The sequence below is a fragment of the Pimephales promelas genome, chromosome 5 (assembly GCF_988280905.1).
Source record: "Pimephales promelas chromosome 5, fPimPro1.hap1.1, whole genome shotgun sequence".
Classification (NCBI taxonomy): Eukaryota; Metazoa; Chordata; class Actinopteri; order Cypriniformes; family Leuciscidae; genus Pimephales; species Pimephales promelas.
The window spans coordinates 4,676,300-4,698,140 of record NC_142773.1 but is presented as its reverse complement, the minus strand read 5'-3'; the positions used below and the strand labels follow the sequence as shown (position 1 = coordinate 4,698,140).

Below are 21,841 nucleotides of genomic sequence, written 5' to 3'. Positions count from 1 at the left end.
TTGTACATGCATGCTGCATCTTCCATCTTGCGCCATGTAGATTCAGTTTACCATGCATCACTACGATTCATAACAAATACAAAGTCCCTCACCCATCACTGCATTCTTTATGATTTAGTTGGTTGGACATCACTTAAAATTCGTCGACAACAGCACTGGTATATCTTTATTTATAAAGCTATACTTGGCAAACTTTCACTGTACCTCTGTAACCTCCTCTCTGTCTGCTCCGGTACCTATCCGCTACGCTCCTCGAAGTGGTTGCTTTTTAACGTGCCACGAGTTGCAACCGAATTGGGAAGAACTGCTTTCTCTTATTTAGCACCTTGGGGGTGGAATAATCTACAAAAAGAGCTAAAGTTAGAAACCCTTATGTCCATTAATGAATTTAAAACTACTGTAAAGAGTGTTGTGATGGAGACATGTTCTTGTTTTTCTTGAGTATCATTATGTTCTTAACTTAACTTAATTGTGTTCTTAACTTCTTTTATCATGAAAATTTAACTTTTATTATGTATAATATGGTGTTTATTATCTATGTATGTGTTGTGTTTTGGCTGCTACCATGGCCAGGTCTCTCTTGTAAAAGAGATTCTGAATCTCAATGGGACTTCCTGGTTAAATAAAGGTATAATAATAATGATGTTCATGTAAATATAAATTGTATTACATGAACAATAAAAGATCCTTGTAACAATGATTATATTATATAATCATTGTTACAAGGATCTTTTATTGTCACGTGGACTGGGTGTAAGGCATGCAGATAAATATGTGTTTATCTTGGCACATTTTGTTTAACAGGTGCTTGTGTGGTAGATGTGAGGCTATGCCATCAGCAGTGGAGAGTATGTGCTGTAGGGAGGTCGACGCTTATTGGTCCCTTGTCCAAAACCTAGATCCCCCAGAAGATATTACCTGCCTCACACTCCATCCAGGGTTTGAAGCATCCTGTTTGAATCCTTTTGTCCTGCAGATAGCATACTTGAACTTCAGACAGGAGCATGGCCCTCTCCAAGCCAGCAGGCCAGAGTATGTTTTGAGCAAAAATGATTTTTCACTGCAATTTAAAGAACCAGCTTTTCTACACCAAAATAGTAAATCCTGTTAAGCAGGTTTTTAAACTCAGTCTCAGTGGTTTCCATATACTTAATATAAAAACAACTTTGGTGTTGTGTAGTACAGTAGAATATCAGCCAACAGGACATTAAAAACATTTACCATTGGAATTGTTTACTATGAAAACATGGTATGATCAAAATGTAATTAGGTCCCAACCTCCACCACAGGCAGTTCCAATACACAGCATACAGGCAGGTTGTCCGTTGGGCGTATGGAATACTAGGCCGGGACATTAGGAAAGCCATACCTTCATGTGTTGTGTCAGCAATAAGGAGGCAGTTTGCAGAGGAGGGACAAACATACAAAGGATTCCAGTGGCCCCACTTGGAAGACGATTAATAAATTCAAAGTGAAACAAACTGTATTGGTCTAAGTTATCTTTTATTACGTGTTAAAACGCGAGTGTCGTGCGAGATGGAGGCTGACTGCCTCATCCTTGGGAACCTTCTGGAGGGAATTGGTGAGGGGGGGCGGGGCAGCAGAGGACAAGACAGCACTGCTTTCTTGTAGGGCCTGTGGTGACTTGGAGTATTCCTCTACCAGAGAGACCATAAGTTTTGTTGCGTATCCTTGAGGAGAGATGTTTAGAACATATTTAATAACATGGTTGACTCACATAAAAGATATTGAGATACTAAGTAAAACTACTAACTGTAAGATGGTTTCTCCTTGATGGGGTGGACTACCCAGCCACCTTTCCGAAACCGCGGGTAGCGAACGGCATAGTGTGCCTCACCCTCACTGGTTTAAGCTACATCTCTGTTGCCATTACTATTGTAATGTAGGGCTGCCAAGAGAAGTCTGTAGGAGATAAGTAGATAATCCAAAGCTAACCCAATGCAGTGAAATGCAACAGAAATACATGACATTAATGTTTTCAGTTCAAATGGGTCTAAGACAATGACTCAACTTTGCAATTATTTTTTTGCCAAATATATGTAATGCTGTTATCAATCAATAACACTTTGGGCTGCTATACAAGACTGCATTAGTTTTTAGCCATATTCATTTCATCATCATTTACCTGCTACAAAAGTATTGCAATATCCTGAATTTTTTATTTTTTTTTGTACTGGGCAACGATTAATCGCATCCTAAATTAAAGTTTGTGTTTACATAATATATGTTTGTGTACTGTGTATATTTTTATATATATATATAAATATATACACATGTACATACATGTACGTACATATATTTATACATAATATTATATTTATCACGGGAGATTTGTAACTAATTTGCGGTATTACTAGTGGCCCAACACAACAGATAGATCAATAGATAAACTCATCTTTCAGGCAGTTGACCGACCCATAGCTGTCAACATCAAAGGGAGATTTCCCGGGAACCATCCCCAAAATAAGGTGTTTTTTTCCTCACGATTCTTACTCACAAACTTTAAAAATAAAGCACTATTCAAAAAGTCTAAAGAGTTTAGAACTAGCCCACATATGTGTGAGAAAGAGCACTGTGTCATTAAAAAAATACCATAGAGAATGTTTAAAGGTGCCATATGTAATAATTGAGGTAAAAATATCCAAAAAATGAGCTACACGCATCAAAAGAATGAGAAGAAATAAGTGCAATGATGTAATTAAAAAACTGATAAGTTATAGTGCTGCCGAGATATAAACCTAAATTAGCATGCTAAATGACTAGCCCCGGCCCGGCAGGTGTCGTAATACCAGTTCCGGCCATGGGAGGCGGTATGCGGCCGGGCAACATTACCACCAGCCAAACTGCAGTACACGAGTGAGTCGCGCTCGCGCCGGCTTGTGTGTGTACTTGAACCTGATGTCAGTCGTGTGGAAATACAGCCCATTACTACATTTCAGTTCAGGGAAGAGTTCAAAAAATGATTGGTTGACATTATGCATGAGGAATACATTTTGGTAAGTTGTAGCATACTGTATCTTTCAACAGAGTTCATGTCCTTTTTCCATTAGCTAGTAGAGATGATCGGTTCACGTGCGCTAGGGATCTCTGGTGTAACATGTACAAGCGCCAAAACGGTATTTATTGTTTGAATTGCATAATAAAATTGACAGAATCTGAGAGCTTAACTAACCTGCTTGCTAAGTGTTAATTGCATGTGTCTCACGGTGAATTCGTGAGAGCTGGCAGCTCTGAATTTCGCTAGGTTGATCAACATCAGCGAATGCTGTCTGTCAAATTAATTCAAACTAACAATAAAAGTGTAATATGAACAAAACGAATACCGTGAACTTAAAAAAATAGCCTGCAGGCTTTTATTTTCCCATATCGTCGAAATGCAACAGCTTGTTTTTGAGACAGGCGTCTATGAGTCGGTCTTCATCATTTAGTGTTGAGATGTTGTTCATTTAGTCTCTGATCTCTAAAAATCTCCAAATGCTCCACGTGAAACTGCGGTCTTCCGACCTTTTACTATCGTGTCAAATGATTTGAATAATATGCGGAGAAAGAGAGCAAAACAGCGCTCGTTTGTGTTGTTTGAAGACGTGAGTGCGTGCGGCAGCGGCACAACACATTTTCTGGAGGTATACTGCCCCCATCTGTTATGGAATATGGAATATTTTTTGATTTTTAGTTCCAGATGGCACCTTTAAATACTACGATCAGCTTACGAGGGAAACGGGGAGGCTGCTTCTGCTGCCTGGAGATGATTGGGAGAGGTCTCTGCACCTTGAGGTCTCTGCGCGCGCTGACATGGAGTAAAGCCTTGTTTATACTCGATGCGTCTGCACGAGCGCGGTAAAAATGACGCGTTGGATGCGCAAGACCGGCAAGACCTCACTTCGAGCTGTGTGCAAAGCTTGTGTTACAGCGCGCGCGGAACCGCATCCGAGGACGATCGACTTCGAGCCGAATCTGTCCGAGCTTGTACGTCTCACACAATCAGAGTGTAAAAATACGAGATATTTTACGGGAAATACTAACATGGGAAGACAGTAAAAGAGCTAAAATACGTGAGAAAATCAGGGGTGTGGCGTGTGAGCGTGTGAAACCAATCAAATGCGGGTGTCTCACGGCCAATGCGTGAGAGTTGGCAGCTATGGGTTACATATTGATAAAACCAAACTAAACTTAACAAGCACTGAAAAAAGTTTAGCTTCAAAACATTTGACATCTTTTAACATAGGCTACTATGTTGTACCTGGTTCAAGCCACTCCTTGTTTCTTGCCTCTCCTTCCAACGGTGGATGTGCGCAGCTGGTAAATGCAGGAGTGCTGTGTTCATGTATGTCCTGTACATGATTTATCATACTCTGCCATTTTGCCTGCATCTCATCTGGATCTCCTGTAGGGGTGGAAGCAGCGGTCCAGTAGAGATGGTTGATAATGGCTGGCCTCCACAGCTTCAGATCCTCACAGTCCCTCTCTTTTGCAGCAGCATCCAGTGCTTTCTGTACACCTGTTCCAGAGCAGAGCAAACTAATTACACAAAACTAATCTGTTATATAGAACTACCAACATCACAATACATACTTTTCCCAATATGCCAGACGTCAAAGAAATGCGTTGTTCCTTCTGAACACATTTTCTCACGTACCCACTTGGCCACCTAAAACAAAGAACACACAAATTGATTTTATATAATTTAGAATTTATTTTGAGTGATCATGTGCATGTCAATACTGTTCAGCTTTAGATCTCTCCTAGCATCATTACCTGCCGATTTCTGTCTGTTATCAGAGCAGACACTTGCATGTCTTGGTCCATCAGGAACTGCATACTCCGCTTTAGACCCTCTAGCTCACACCAAGAGCTGCTTGGGACTTCTGAGCTCTGTAAAACCAATTGATTATTACTGAACAGTATCAGTAATATCAGTAACTAAATCAGACACAAGATTTCTGTGTGACATCAACTTACTTGGACAAGTTGAACATCCAAAACTTTGTTAATTCGATCCTCAATCAAGGAGTAGCTACCATATTTGGCACAGTGTCCAGGAGAATCTGATCTAAGAACGTCAAAAACAGTTACATTTAGAGGTTAATGCAAAAACACACTGGCCTGTTCTACATCAGTGACATGAGCTGGATCATTCTATCTGCAGTCACCAGACAGGATCAATCCACCTCCAGTCTCCTTCAACTTCCTGATGATCCCCCTCTGCTCATTCCTCCAGGCCTGCACGATAGTAGGGATAGTGTAATAGCGCTGATGGCGGAAAAAAGTGCCGGGACTTATGCACTGCAGTCCAAACAGCTTTAGCATCCTGATGGTCTGAGTAGCCATGCAACCTGAGAAGTGGATGGCACCGCTGAGTAAAAGGTTGCAGGCAGGCATGTTTCGATGCACCTTTTCTTGGTTTTGCCAGTAACGCTCATAACCACAAGTTCCGCAGGCCTGAAAGATGAGAGAAGATTCAAGACTCAAGCAGCTTTAAGATGAGGCAGTGAAATGCCTGTATAGTTAAGACACAAATTATTAATGTACATACTGTACATTCACAATCAATAATTCAGCTCCTCACAGACAGTTGACAATTAAGACATTACCTGCTTAACTTTTATGAAGGTTCCTTCCGGGTGCATTATGTGTCCATGGGTTTCCCCACAGCATGCAGGGCAAACCGTGAACAAGGACAGCAACTGCCTCTGGCAAACAATGAACTTGTCAACAGCACTGAAAACAAGAAAAGGAAAAACACATTAATTCTGACTGACATTTTTGATACACAACCAGAAACAGTTTCCATTAATAAAAAGGTTTTTACTTCGGGTCACTGAGAGATTCCAGCTCTTCTGGTTCATCCTCAGACGACTCACTCAACATCTCCTCCCCTGGACTCCATGACATATCCCCAGAATGGTTGATGATATATCAGAAAATGACCATTCATCATTACTTTGTTCAGGACTGGCCAGTGGAGTTGATCTGCAATGCTCAAACCTTTCGGTTTGAGTCCCCATATCTACCATCTGAGGCTTTACCAGAACAGCTTAAATGAAAGAGATTAATCTAAGTAATGGTTCACCATTGTACAAACCCAATTCCATAAAAGTTGGGACACTGTACAAATTGTGAATAAAAACAGAATGCAATGTTGTGGAAGTTTCAAATTTCAATATTATATTTAGAATACAACATAGATGACATATCAAATGTTGAAAGTGAGACATTTTGAATTGCCATGCCAAATATTGGCTCCTTTTGGATTTCATGAGAGCTACAAATTCCAAAAAGGTTGGGACAGGTAGCAATAAGAGGCCAGAAAAGTTAAATGTACATATAAGGAATAGCTGGAGGAAAAAGAGCTGGAGGTATAAAAAGAGCCTCTCAGAGTGGCAGTGTCTCTCAGAAGTCAAGATGGGCAGAGGATCACCAATTCCCCCAATGCTGAGGCAAAAAATAGTGGAGCAATATCAGAAAGGAGTTTCTCAGAGAAAAATTGCAAAGAGTTTGAAGTTATCATCATCAACAGTGCATAATATCATCCAAAGATTCAGAGAATCTGGAACAATCTCTGTGCATAAGGGTCAAGGCCGGAAAACCATACTGAATGCCCGTGATCTTCGGGCCCTTAGACGGCACTGCATCACACACAGGAATGCTACTGTCATGCCTGACTTTGCTGTGTTAGGTGTGCTCACTTCACCATGAACAGAAGATGTTGGGCCGGTCTTCTACTCCCAGCCTGAAGAGGGAGCTGTTTGTTTCCGGTCCACCAGACAGCAGCTGATGGGAGGGACTGTTTAAAAGCATCTCCTGCCAGTTGTTTGGTCTGCTCTGTGCTGTGCGTCTCGGCTTTGTTCGGGCTGCCAGGCACCAGGCAGTTTGCTTTGTTTGCATTACACATAGTTTACACTTTACTGATCTGCACTACATTTTGATTAGTTTTCTCTTGTTTCTCATACACTGACTTAATGCATTTCTTGATTTGAATTATGATTTCATTTCATCATTTAATGTTTAAATAAACTATTTTTTGATTTAACTTTACAAACGGTGTGGTCTCCCCTATGTCACTACTACTGTGAGCTAGGTAGACGTGACATATGGGGGCTCGACCGGGATAAAAAACCTGATCATACATACAGATTTTGCACGGATTACAGAAAAGTGAATGGTGTAACGAAACCAGATTCGTATCCATTGCCTAGGATAGAGGATTGTATTGATCAAGTTGGTGCGGCTCGTTATGTGAGCAAATTCGACTTGCTTAAAGGTTACTATCAAGTTCCTCTTACTCCTAGGGCACAAGAGATCTCTGCTTTTATTACGCCGTCAGGACTGTATTCTTATACGAGGATGGCTTTTGGTTTGCGAAACGCTCCTTCCAGTTTCCAGCGGCTCATGAATCGAGTTGTTGCAGGACTGGAGGGGTGCGCTGTGTATATTGATGATGTGGTCTGCTACTCAGACACCTGGGAGGTCCACCTTGCCCGTATACGTTCATTATTTGAACGGTTGGTGGCTGCAAACCTTACTGTAAACTTGGCAAAGTGCGAGTTTGCACGGGCTACGGTAGTGTATTTGGGAAAGGTGGTAGGACAGGGCAACGTTCGCCCAGTGAGAACAAAAGTCCTGGCCATTGACAAATTCCCACGTCCGGTCACTAAGAAAGAATTGATGCGCTTCCTTGGTATGATAGGGTATTACAGGAACTTCTGTTGCAATTTTTCATCTGTCGTTGCCCCATTAACTAACCTGTTGAAGGGTTCAGTTAAATTCAATTGGACTGCTGATTGTCAACACGCATTTGAAAACGCCAAGTCTCTTCTGAGTTCTGCACCTATTTTGGCTGCTCCTAGGCTTGAGGAGCCTTTCCAGTTACAAGTGGATGCCAGCCAGGTAGGGGCAGGTGCTGTTCTCCTTCAAAGAGATGACAACGGAATAGATAGACCAGTTTCCTATTTTTCTCGGAAGTTTAATTGTCATCAATTTAACTATTCGACAATCGAAAAGGAGGCACTGGCCCTTATTTGGGCACTCCAACATTTTGATGTTTATGTTGGTGGAGGGTTACACCCTGTGGTGGTCTTTTCTGATCACAATCCTCTTACGTTCCTCTCTTCTCTTCAGAATGCGAACCAGCGCCTTATGCTTTGTTTCTACAGCCTTATAATCTAACTATTAGACACATCAAGGGGTCCGAGAACGTTATGGCTGATGCCTTGTCACGGGGTCTTGATGACTGTTAAGAGGTGTCTATCTTTTCTCCAGTCTCTGGTTCTTTTCTCTTGTCTCCGGTCTTTCCATTCTTAAATTGCTGTCCAGGCACCAGGATTTGCTGAGTGGGAAGGAAGAGGGTGGGAGGGGATCGGGGGGGGGGGGGGGGGGGGTTTGATGTATTTTTTGTAGTGGCTGTTGTATTGAAGAGTTGGGTAAAATAGAGTGGGGTTAAATTTAACATTAGTCTTTTGTGGTACTGGTTAAAAGGGTAATGGGTTTAGTTAAAGTTTTTTGATACAATTTGTTATTGGGTTTTTATTTTTAGTATTGATTATGGAAAATGGGAGTGATGAGTAGAAGTTAAAATTACAGAGTCTGTTTTGTGGGGGGAGTGATGTCATGCCTGACTTTGCTGTGTTAGGTGTGCTCACTTCACCATGAACAGAAGATGTTGGGCCGGTCTTCTACTCCCAGCCTGAAGAGGAAGCTGTTTGTTTCCGGTCCACCAGACAGCAGCTGATTGGAGGGACTGTTTAAAAGCATCTCCAGCCAGTTGTTTGGTCTGCTCTGTGCTGTGCGTCTCGGCTTTGTTCGGGCTGCCAGGCAGGCAGCAACTCCACCATATTTTCTTTTGCTTTGTTTGCATTACACATAGTTTACACTTTACTGATCTGCACTACATTTTGATTAGTTTTCTCTTGTTTCTCATACACTGACTTAATGCATTTCTTGATTTGAATTATGATTTCATTTCAGCATTTAATGTTTAAATAAACTATTTTTTGATTTAACTTTACAAACGGCAGTGTTTCCGCTACATTCATTCTCCCGTGGCGGGCCGCCACACTTAAAATCCTCCCGCCACGGCTGCAGCTTTTCAGTGACCTCTGACATTCTGCATATTGTGTTATTTTGTTAAGCCCCACTAAAGGCACAAAAAACTTTGTAAAGCACAATCAAGTTTTCACACTATCTTCCAAGACTTCTAAAGTCATTCAATAGCATAATGTGTGGCAAAATTAATATTTTAGTCTCTAAGTTAAAGTTAACGGAAAGTCATCTCGCCTCAGTCATTCTCCATGCATTCAGCATTCGCGCGCGTCGCGTTCGGTTGCGACAGTAACACGACGACACTCTCTTCAAGATCAATGTTCCCAATATTATACTTTATTTTGTAGATAAAGCATAAAGGTCTGTGATTTGCATAAAATGACTATCTTGCTGGAGTGGAGTTTATTGCCCTTTAGAATACACTAAGCATTAGTGCTGCACGATTAATCATATCACAGTCGTAATAGCGATCTCAAACCTATGCAATTATATAACGCAAAATGCCGCGATTTTATATGAAAAAATCTCTTCTTTTTTGTCATCCTTTGACTAGTGTTACAAGATCCCCCTCTTGTGCAAATGCCTTTTCGCATTTTGCACGACAAGAAGTGAAAAGCTGCCTGTGAGTGCCCTAGATTAGAATAGATGAGACTCGCATAATGCGCATGCACTGACCGCGTGCCAGAATAAACAGTTCTCGTTCGAGCTTGAACGAACAATAGCACACACAATTATGCCAAAATGTCGTTTTGTCTAGTATCTTCATAACATAAGAAAAGTCTATGGATGAAAAGAGTTGTGCTATGAGGCGCGTGTGAGATGCGCGTCTCGGCAACGGGTGCTCTTAAAGGGCCAGCAGCGAATAAAGCGTTCTGTCAGTAAAGTTAAAAGAACATTAGGGAAATTAGAAAATTACTCACTGATCTTGACTAAAGAACTTTTGTAGCTTTAATAAGGATTATTCTATATATAATTTATGATTCAGGCAGCGCAGACTGTTTGATAACTTTATTCAATTTCTGTACCTGTTAAGACAGGAAGGGCACAGGTAAATATGTTTTTTATTATGGGTTTATGTCGGGATTGTTTGAAGTTCACTTAATTTAAAAGCTGTTATATATATTTTTTTAAGCCTAATAATTTTTTAAAAAGTTGATAGCTTTCAATTGTAATGATGGAATCACTGTAATGTTGGTTTGGTTGATGGTTTATTGATCATTATAGGTGTTATCAATCATTTATTGTTGTTGTTGTTTTTAGTTTGAGTTGAGAAATAAACATTAATCTGTGTGTGCATTTTACTTTAGAACCAAGCAAGTTGGACTCATGAAACCATTTTATTATATTGGAGTCGCAAATCGCAATTGCAATATTGGTTCAATAATGGCAATATGACATTTTTCCCAAATCGTGCAGCCCTACTAAGCATAGATTATAGATATCATCCCTTCGCTATGTTCTTTTCAATGTGAAGCGTTGCGTGCTGTGACTTGGTGTTGCTTCAAGTGCATCGTTCTGCACACGGGATGCGCATGATCGCTTATAATACTTTGGGGAGACAAGGGGGCGTGGCCTAAGGGAATATCACCCGTGGGCCACGCCCCATGGGCCTGCCCCCACAGCTTGAAAAAATCCTAGAGGAAACACTGAACGGTGTGGTCTCCCCTATGTCACTGCTACTGTGAGCTAGGTAGACGTGACACTACTGTAATGGAAATCGCAACATGGGCTCAAGAATATTTCACCGTTGCCGGCTAAAGCTCTATAGGTCAATAAAGAAGCCATATCTAAACGGGAACCAGAAGCGCAGGCATTTTCTCTGGGCCAAGGCTCATTTAAAGTGGACTCTAGCAAAGTGGAAAACTGTTCTGTGGTCAGACGAATCAAAATTTTAAGTTCTTTTTGGAAAACTGGCACGCCATGTCATCCGGACTAAAGAGGACAAGGACAACCCAAGTTGTTATCAGCGCTCATTCAGAAGCCTACATCTCTGACGGTATGGGGTTGCATGAGTGCGTGTGGCATGGGCAGCTTACACATCTGGAAAGGCACCATCAATCCTGAAAGGTATATCCAAGTTCTAGAACAACATATGCTCCCATCCAGACATCGTCTCTTTCAGGGAAGACCTTGTATTTTCCAACAAGACAATGCCAAACCACATACTGCATAAATTACAACATCATGGCTGCGTAGAAGAAGGATCCGGGTACTGAAATGGCCAGCCTGCAGTCCAGATCTTTCACCCATAGAAAACATTTGGCGCATCATAAAGAGGAAGATGCAACAAAGAAGACCTAAGACAGTTGAGCAGCTAGAAGCCTTTATTAGACAAGAATGGGACAACATTCCTATTCCTAAACTTGAGCAACTTGTCTCCTCAGTCCCCAGACGTTTGCAGACTGTTATTAAAAGAAGAGGGGATGCCACACAGTGGTAAAAATGGCCTTGTCCCAACTTTTTTGAGATGTGTTGATGCCATGAAATTTAAAATCAACTTATTTTTCCCTTAAAATTATGCATTTTTCAGTTTAAACATTTGATATGTCATCTATGTTGTATTCTAAATAAAATATTGAAATTTGAAACTTCCACATCATTGCATTCTGTTTTTATTCACAATTTTTACAGTGTCCCAACTTTTATGGAATTGGGTTTGTACATGCATCTAACGCAACCCAGTACAAAATATATTTTTCTAACATTATAAAGTTCATAATTTGTAATGTTTACTGTCTGAAAAGTGTAAATTACAAAATAGTAACCATGGAGATCATGAACAATTTTGACATGTAATCCTTATTTGTGATTGTATATGGCATGTATGGTGAAAACTAGATGTAAGCTAAATACCTAATGAACGATGTAAACATCTTATGTGATCCACGATGGACCACTACTGGCTCAGGGTCCATTGTAGAAATGTCTCCATCTCCATCATCTTCAGGATCTGAAGTGGCAGTTGCACCCGCCCTGTCTTTGCTGGCAACATTCTCTCCCAAAATCTGAAAACAGACCAAAATTACAACTTTGAACTTTAAAAATGTAGTCATTTCATGAAAATCCCCTTTTCATGTATTATTTAAAAGACTGCTAATCTTTTCAAAGTAGTCTCTAGCTGCATCTTATTAACTCAATAAAATAAGTGTCAGGAGGTAACTTCAGTCCTGCGCTCCCGCCCGCCGAATTTCTGACCATTACCACCCGTTCCCGCCCACCGAATTTCTGACCATTACCACCCGTTCCTGCCCGCCGAATTTCTGACCATTACCACCTGTTCCCACCCGCCGAATTTCTGAACTTTTCTGACCATTACCACCCGTTCCCGCCCGCCGAATTTCTGACCATTACAACCCGTTCCCGCAACATATGTGATACACTCCCGCCCGCAAATTTATTCCTGCACAATAATAGAGATGCATTGATTTTGTGTCTTATCCTGTCCCGCAGGAAAAAACACGTAACGTTATTTGTATTGCTATTATTAAACGTAACAAGAGTAAACTGACGGCGTGCCTTCGTGGTGCTAACTTCTCAAGTCAGAACAGTTAACGTACAGTCAGCAAAAGTCATGCCAAGGCTAATCAATTATAACGTCAAGAAAAATATATTTGCAGAAATTACATGCAGGGCTACATTTCGACGCAACATATAAGGTATTATAAGACTTACCGTGCAAAGCTCCCGTTTTCGACGCGCCGATTCTCTGCTAGTGCTAACGTTAACGTTAGACCCTTCACTCCTGCCAGATTTTGCTGGTGGACTTGCATGCACCGATGGCACAGCTCCATTTGCCAGCCTAACCCACTCTCTTCGTCAAAATCCCATGTGACATTCCATAAGATCTCCTTGGTTGTAGCTGTCCGGTGTGAAGTGTTTTTCACATACCACCGTGTGTCTTGTCACCAAGGAGGCAGCAAAATTGCTTCTCTTTGCCTGGACGAAACGTACCCAAGCACGAAAATCTTTGTGTTTCTTGTTTGGAAATCGGTGGACCCGATGACCAGACAAGTTAGAGTGGTTGCATCCAAAACAAACACAAGAATTAACCATTGTGACAATTCAAACCAACTCAACTATAACGATACAAGCTCTATTTTCTGTTACTACCTCTCAGACTTCGTAAACCCACACTGAGAACCAGGGCCGTAACGCCTACTTGTTTGCCTGTCCTTGCGTCATATGACGCGTTCTCTGGAAAAGGGCGTTTTTTTTTAGCCTAGCTTAGAATAGGTACATTTTTTTCTTAATTTCTGCCTGTGGGTGTTGTAAAACATATGTATTCTTATGTATGTCTTTTTAAATTGACATTTTCATACAAGATTCTGTATAAATTAAAAAAAAAAATTAATTGAAAGATGGCCTTTAATCCCCCCATCAATGGTTTTGTCCTCTTATGCAAACAGCTTGAGATTCAACTGTTGTATCTTTGCATTCAGCTTGTGCCCATCCAAATTCATTATTCAATCACAACTCCAACGTCTTCAGGCTCCTGATCCCCATCACTTCGGATCACATAAATCCCCATGACTGTGGTTTCTAGGTCCATTTCTGCATCCTCGGTCGCCGCTGCCTGAACACCACAAACACAGAAAACACAGAAAGTGTTTAATAAAGATGGACAGAGAAATAAGGGGACATAAAGTGATGAAGGGCTCCCCCCTAGTGTTGATGTCATGCTGAAGCAGGGGTGAAAAATGAGACACAATTTAGCCAAATGTGGTTGTTATGGTGACACAGGGAAGGAGCAGGTTGTCTAATTAAGATCACAGGATGCCTAACCCCTACATGCCCCCAACAAGATAGATGGTAGTTTTCTTGCATGTTTTACATTGGTGTGTGAGTGGATAAACCAAATAAAAAATATATATATTTGGATGAAAGCATTATACTAATAGGCCATTTATAAAGTGTTTAAATAAGCAACTATGGACAATAAAACCTCACAATAGCCACATTTCCACTGTCTGGCCAGGGCCGCGCCGTGCTAGTGCGTGCCGGGGCCAGTGCGTTTCCACTTTCGGTGTCACTTTCGGTGGATAATGCTCAAAATAGTGATGTTTTGGTAGGAGCTTGATGTCTGGAAAGAGTTCAATATAGTGGAGTCTGTGATCATAGATTCTGCCTTCAAGATAGTTTCCTCTGTATGAACAGGAGCCACAACCAACTCAACTATGTCCTTAAGATCTATAATTACCTGCCATGCTGGCTCACCTTCTTGCAAAATGTGTCCAATCAATCAGGGAAGAAATCTGAGTAAGGCCCAATTTTTTAATGTGCATTGCCCCCTATAGTGTTGCTAGTTTTGAATAAGTGTGATATTGGATGGGGCGATTGGTTTTGTCCCCCCATTTGTATGGAAATGTCTGGATCAATTTGTTAAGGCCCATCAGGATAGCCAATGCTTACATGAAAATGAGAAAGGCAGTCTGTTCAAACACTGTTTTTTGACACCACAGCAAATAGTTGGATTTTCCTGAGCAGACTGGACATGAACATCATGGAGGTCTCTGGTCCTGAGTGTGAAAGCACCTGGTTTTACATCTTTAGTCTGAAATTCTGATCTGCCTCCTGTACAAAACCTGTATATGGAGCCACCAGAAAAACTCTCAACAAACCCACCTATTCCGTGGGCTCCAAGATTGTCAGCACTTACACACTGAACAGTACCTTTAAAGTCCCCGTGAAATCAACATTGAACCTATTTACTTTGTTAGCGCATATTACTAGTCTTGTGGTGAACAATTAATCCGTGCAAGTAAAAAATATATTTAAAAAATGTTTTACCTTAGTAATCTTTAATCAAAATCTGAAAAGTTACTTCCGGTCTGGAACGGTTTCTTTTTCTGATGACGTAGGTTTCACAGCTTGGGTGGGGAAACGCTTAACCACTCCCCTCAAACCATTAGTTTACTATGAGCGAGAGATGGAGAGGAGGAGCACTAGAGTAAAACCCTGCCCTCTGTTCAATATTCCGTTTCACTTGGAAATACGTCACAGCACTGGAGAAAAATCGTTTGCAACTTCCGGTTCACGGGGACTTTAACAAACTGACCAAGCTGAGAAACAAAGACACCATGCTGTTCTATAAATGTACCCAAATCTTGCAAGAGATGCTCTAAAACTTTTGTATAGCTATAGGCCTTCACATCATCTGATTTGTCATCATAGTCAAATCATTGATAGAAATGTAATCTTGCACTTGCTCAAATACAATATTTTCCACTAATTTACTTAGAATAGGCAAGATGCTAATAGGCCTACTATTTGGACCACAGAAAGTTGATTTTGTGTCTTTGGGTAAAGGAATTATCTTACACTCCTTCCAAAGTTTTGGACACACACCACTAATCAAACATCTGTTGAAAATGTGACAGATTGGTTTAGAAATATGTCCAGCTGATAACTTCAACAGCTGACTATCCAAGTTGTCTGTGCCAGCAGACCCACCAAATAGTTAAAGATCTCAACAACATTTGGTAATTGGAGAAGGTGACAAAAGGAGAAGGTGACAAAAGTGACTTTTGGTTGATTCATTATTGCGGTCACTATGAAGGGCATTTTTTATGTTTACAGCATGACCTAAACATTCCTGATTACTGATCCCATTACTGATGAATGGCCAGTGCTGTAGCATAGCATTTAAGGCCCCGTCCACACAAAGACGCGTTTCGCTGTACACGTATATATTTTTTATCGTATTGGCGTTTCGTCCACACGGAGCCAGCATTTCGGGAGAGTGAAACCGCTATTTTTTGAAACCGGGTCCCAAGGTGGATAAATCTGAAAACGACACCCTTGTGTTTTCGTGTGGACGGCCAATCCATATATTTTGTGAAACGATGATGTCATCACCCCACGTGTCGACTAGTCAGACAACAACAACAGCCAAACTGCTTGTATAATAATATAATATAATATAATATAATGCGGCAGAAACTTCTGATTTACTTGAATGTGTTTTTCTTTTTTTAGGCCTATACAATCTTTTGTATGCTGCTTGTCTGTTGTCTGATAAAGACAGGGATGGGGATTTAAAGCAAAAATAATTTTTGACGATCGATGGGAATTATTTGATTATTTTGGCTATTCAAAAAACGCACCCCTGTAATGTTCCACTCCGACATTACATTTCTCTGTAGGTTAAGTGTGTTATATCCATTAAAGAAATGTATTTAGTTTAATATTTATGTTTAAATGTTATTTTTTATTGAATCTATGTTGATTATGAAAAGTGAACCGCGTGCATATGCGCAATAAGCTATATCGGTAGATCTAATTTTGACCACATTAATTTTGTTTTGCATAAAGCCCTCATTTGAAGTGAATTTCGTTTTTTTTTTTATATAAATTGTACCTTTATTTTAATAAATGTTTCATCAAGCAGTTACCTGGATTTAATAAAAGAAGCACATATAGCCTAGGCATATAATCAGGACATCGACGTCCCGGCGCAATATAACTTGCATTGCTCGTGAACTGGAGCTCGTCTTATAAAGGAACCGAAACTCAGAAATATATAGAACTCTGAAATGTCTACGTTTAAACAACATCGACAAACAACAATTAAAAACGAACAGAAACAGATACTCTCTCTTATAGCCTAATCCGTATGAAGTGCATTAGCCTACGTTACTCCAAACAATACTGCGAAGTGGCGAGTCAGCATCATCAACTTCATCTTTTCAGTCAAGAATGACACCGAAAACATTAGTTTATTGATAAATAATTAAAATGTCTATATTTGACACATTCGTTACTTTTGCCGGTTCTTTGTGGCAAGCTTTTTGAGTCCGCTAACTAATCGAATAATATGACTCCCTATTTTGTACCAGGGAATTTATGGTTGTTCAATAAAATTCTTGGTAAAAAAGAAAATAAGCAACTGTGCGTAATATTGTTTCATAGCCTTTTATTTTACTGCCTACAGCTCGAAAAGTTTTATGCGCAAGTCTTCTTCTCGCATTTTTAGTGTATCTCTATGGCAGAATTACAGCGCCACACACTGGTCTGGGATGTCTACTACATCGTTTTCAGTCGGTTTCAGTGGTTTTGTGTGGACGCAGATATTTTTCGAGACGCCTCGAGACGGACTTTTTTGTTAGAACGAGGAAAAAAAATATCGGATAGGGAAAGCTCTGGCTTCGTGTGGACGAGGCCTATGGCTGTGAGACTACTTAACCAGTGTCCCCCAAAGGAAAGCTGAAAAAGGCACGTACTTTCCTTTTGTTCTTTTAAACAAAAATAAGTTTTTTATCTCTGTTGTAAGTGTTACGTCCCCAGAGAACTGGGTACGTACTACGTATTATAGTGATTTTCTTTTCTGGCATTGCTTGTGGTTCTTGTGTTTTTCTTCTTAAGGCCAATTTATACTTCTGCGTAGGGTGCGCGCAGTAGGTACGGCGTAGCATACGCACAGACGCGTCCCATACCGCGTACCCTTCGCCGTCGCCTGACGCGCACCTCCTCAAAAATGTAACTACACGTCGCGACGACGCGGACCGCAAGATCGGTGATTGGTTGGCTTGGTAGCATCGCATTTCCTCCTACGCATTTCCGCACGTACCTTCTCACGCATTTCCACCACTGTCTATGATTTCCACAAGTTTCATCTCCTCCGAAGTCTTCTCTCATTTCTGCCTTTCAGTTTTAGTAATTTTACTAAAGTGAACTGTTTTTCCACCTTAATAAGCTCCAATTCCAACATGATCAGCTCTCTTTCAGTCGTAGTAACCTAGCCGCGAGGAATCTAAACACAGTGGAACATTAAAACTCTCCGCCGCCAACTAGCGTTTCGGAGCAGTACTGCAGAGCAACCAAGACCTGAACGCAGAAGTATAAATGCTCACAACGGCGTCGCCTACGTGCGTAGCCAACGCCGTACACTACGGCGTACCCTCGACGCAGAAGTATAAATTGGCCTTTACAGGTAAGATGGCTTCTGTAACCATTCCAGCAGCTGATTGGTGGTCCAACGGCTGATTGGATCTTGGAACTCCTCCTACTCGTCAGTGGCTGCAGCTGGCTGGGCTCTTTAAAAAGCCTAGTTTTAGATCTGTTCTCTCTCTGCTCTGGGCTTTGCACTCTGCTCCTGGTGTGGTTGGTATCCCTTTTTGGGAAACCTTGTGAGTTGTAGATAACTTTATTGTTGTCTATTTTGAGATTAGATTTGGAACATTTGACAATGCTTTTGATAATGTTGTAATCTGATTTGTTAGCTAGTAACACTAGCTTTGTGTTCCACTTTTGGAACTTGAGCAGCAGGACTGAGTTTGTTGTTTGTGAATTATTATTATTATTATTATTTGTGTTAACTTCTCTTTTCTTGTTCTTTGTTTTATAGGGAGTTGGGGGAGTAAATTTAGAGCTACCCCGGGGTATACATCACCCATAGGCATACTTCTGTCTATAAACACCAGTTAGACCTGGGCGGACCACCATCTGTAATTTTGGTTAGGGCGCCTTGATTGTGTGCCAGATAGGTGATGTGTATAATTAGTGTAGGTTAGGGGTGGGGTATTTTTGTTTATTTCTTTGGTTCGTCCAGCTCTCCCCTTTCTCCCTTAAATTTGTTTATCATTTACATTATTACCGTGACAAAAATAAAAACACAGTTTGTACGGTATTTGGAATTTGTCTCCTTTTCTTGCACCACCACTCCATTCCTCTTTTGCTGGCATTTGTGGGTCTGAGCAGAGGGTTATCAGGTTCCCCTCCCTTTTTGGGGGCTGGATCGAACAGTAAGTTACTATGGAAATTAAGCACTCACAGCCCAAATGGTTAACACATCAACCAGCTGCCAGTTTAATGACGTGGGGAATGGCTGCTTCAGAGTAGCAAGCAGACCGAGTAGGTGCTTAGCTTGCCTTAAAGGGTCATGAAACCCCCCTCTTTCAGCTCAAGTCTAGCTCAAAATATATTTGAAAAATGCAACTGAAATGGGCGTGGCTAGCTGTGAGAAGAAGGGAGGGAGTGGGTGTTGTAGGACCATCACTGTCACTGTCCCGTGCATTGCGACTGTCACTAAAAAGTGTCACAGGTCGAGGGGAGGAACGCTCTGGCTTTGAAACACATACTCTGAAACACATAGCTCCTCCAACAGTCAGATCCACATTCACTGTATCCTCTTCAAGCGGTTAAAATGTTCATCAGAAGAAAATCACTTCACTTATCTTCTTTTCTCTCTCCTTCCACAGCACAGATCCAGTCAATAGCTCAGTCCAGCAGTCTTCCCACAGAGGATCACTCTGATCCAGCAAACTCAAATGGGCGATCTCCACAGCCCAGCGATTTTCCAGAGAAAGCTTGTATCCAGCAGGAGCACTTCAAAACTCCCCTTTCCCCACACGCACCGCCGAGCGCCCCCCTTGCTCTTCGCCGAGCGCCCCCCTTGCTCTTCACCGGGCGTCCCCCTTGCTCTTCACCGGGTGTCTCTTCCTTTCTCCTGTTTTTTAGCGGGGGAAGACCCTGTCTGTGTCTTCCCCCTGCTTTTATCTTGACTCGTCGAACAGGAAACCTGTGTGAGTGCCGCTTCTCTCTCTCTCTCGCACCTGCTGTGCATTAGCGCTAATCAGTACGGGCATGTTTCCATCACACCCGGAACCGTAGTGAAGTGTTGCACCCAATACGTTCCCCTAGGAAACTCGGGACTCTCAAGAAGGTTCCGTTTACTGAGCGATTTTGTCACCCGTGACAAAAGCAATGGTAAAACGTGAGGAAATGCTAGATTTTTATATAGCTGGCAAAGTTAAAGTCTTATGAAGTACATGTCACGGGTGACAAAATCGCTCAGTAAACGGAACCTTCTTGAGAGTCCCGAGTTTCCTAGGGGAACGTATTGGGTGCAACACTCCACTACGGTTCCGGGTGTGATGGAAACATGCCCGTACTGATTAGCGCTAATGCATGGCAGGTGGGAGAGAGGGAGGAGCGGCGCTCACACAGGCTTCCTGTTTCATAAGCCACAATATAAAAGGAGCATTTAGAGAGTGTTTGCGGTGCGGTTGGTGGGTGTACAGTGTGTCAAGATTCCAAAGGGTTGACAAGAGCAGACATTAAAGTGGGTTGACTCTGGGCAGTGCTGGATACAGGCTTCCATTCGAGTTTGCTGGGTCAGATTGATCGTTTGTGGGAAGACTGCTGGACCGAGCTAGGGCTGGATCTGTGCTGTGGAAGGAGAGAGGAAAGATAAGTGAATTGTTTTCATCCTATGAACATTTGAACCACTTGAAGAGGATACAGTGAATGTGGATCTGACTGTTGGAAAAGCTATGTGTTTCAGAGTGTGATGAGGAGGAATTAAAAGTGAAAACCCTGTAAACGAGCGCAACGGACGGAGTGGGGCCTCTGTCCAACCCTATCGTGTGAGTGAATTGCAGTGCTTTTGCCTTATTGATACACATTGATTTTTGGCTGTGGAATTGAAGTGAACACAAGTGTGCTGTGTCTTTGTTGAGAAGTGGCCCCTATCCATGCTTACACGTTCGTGGAAGGATATTATATCTGCCCCCGTCAGAAGCCCAGAGTGATATAGTGAACTGAAGAGAGAGTACTGTGAATGTCTTCACCTGTTCTACTTACTGTTTGAGCCCAGAAGCATGCAGCATCGCTGGTAAAATAATCGTTTAACCCACTGTCGCCCTACTGTGAACTGAGGAGAGAGTACTTTGTACTGTGAAGATCCCCACCTGTTCTACTTGCTGTTTGAGCCCAGAAGCACACAGCATCGCTGGTAAAGTAACCTTATGACTCACTGTCTCCCTATTGTGAACTGAAGAGAGAGTACTGTGTACTGTGACTATCCTCACCTGTTCTACTTACTGTTTGAGACCAGAAGCACACAGCATCGCTGGTAAAGTAATCGTTTAACCCACTGTCGCCCTACTGTGAACTGAGGAAAGAATACTTTGTACTGTGAAGATCTCCACCTGTTCTACTTGCTGTTTGAGCCCAGAAGCATACAGCACCACTGGTAAAGTAACCTTATGACTCACTGTCTCCCTATTGTGAACTGAAGAGAGAGTACTGTGTACTGTGAATATCCTCACCTGTTCTACTTACTGTTTGAGCCCAGAAGTATACAGCAACGCTGATAAAGTAATCGTTTAATCCACTGCTTCATTACCGTGCACCCACGAGAGTACTCTGTACTGTGAAGAATCCTTACTCGCCATACTTACTGTCTGAGCCTGGAAGTCTGCAGCACCGCTGGGGGAAAAGTAAGCTTTTAATCCACTGCTTTATTATCGTGCACCAACGAGAGTACTCTGTACTGTCAAGAATCCTTACCCGCCATACTTACTGTCTGAGTCTGGAAGTCTGCAGCACCGCTGGGGGAAAAGTAAGCTTTTAATCCACTGCTTTATTATCGTGCACCAACGAGAGTACTCTGTACTGTGAAGAATCCTTACCCGCCATACTTACTGTCTGAGTCTGGAAGTCTGCAGCACCGCTGGGGGAAAAGTAAGCTTTTAATCCACTGTTTTATTATCGTGCACCAACGAGAGTACTCTGTACTGTGAAGAATCCTTACCCGCCATACTTACTGTCCGAGTCTGGAAGTCTGCAGCACAGCTGGGGGAAAAGTAAGCTTTTAATCCACTGCTTTATTATCGTACACCAACGAGAGTACTCTGTACTGTGAAGAATCCTTACCTGCCATACTTACTGTCTGAGTCTGGAAGTCTGCAGCACCGCTGGGGGAACAGTAAGCTTTTAATCCACTGCTTTATTATCGTGCACCAACGAGAGTACTCTGTACTGTGAAGAATCCTTACCTGCC

General features: G+C 41.8%; 1 pseudogene across 1 annotated transcript; it reads right to left on the bottom strand.

The window, feature by feature from the left end:
• Nucleotides 1-809: 809 nt before the first annotated feature.
• Nucleotides 810-20,929, bottom strand: LOC120488944 (uncharacterized; annotated as a pseudogene). Its single transcript, XR_016168421.1, has 11 exons — nucleotides 12,733-20,929; nucleotides 11,914-12,065; nucleotides 5,831-6,055; nucleotides 5,613-5,739; nucleotides 5,165-5,460; nucleotides 4,981-5,074; nucleotides 4,777-4,893; nucleotides 4,594-4,669; nucleotides 4,262-4,519; nucleotides 1,775-1,951; nucleotides 810-1,691 (listed from the first exon to the last, which is right to left on the bottom strand). The product of XR_016168421.1 is annotated as an uncharacterized LOC120488944 (transcript).
• Between the last annotated feature and the right edge of the window lie 912 nt (nucleotides 20,930-21,841).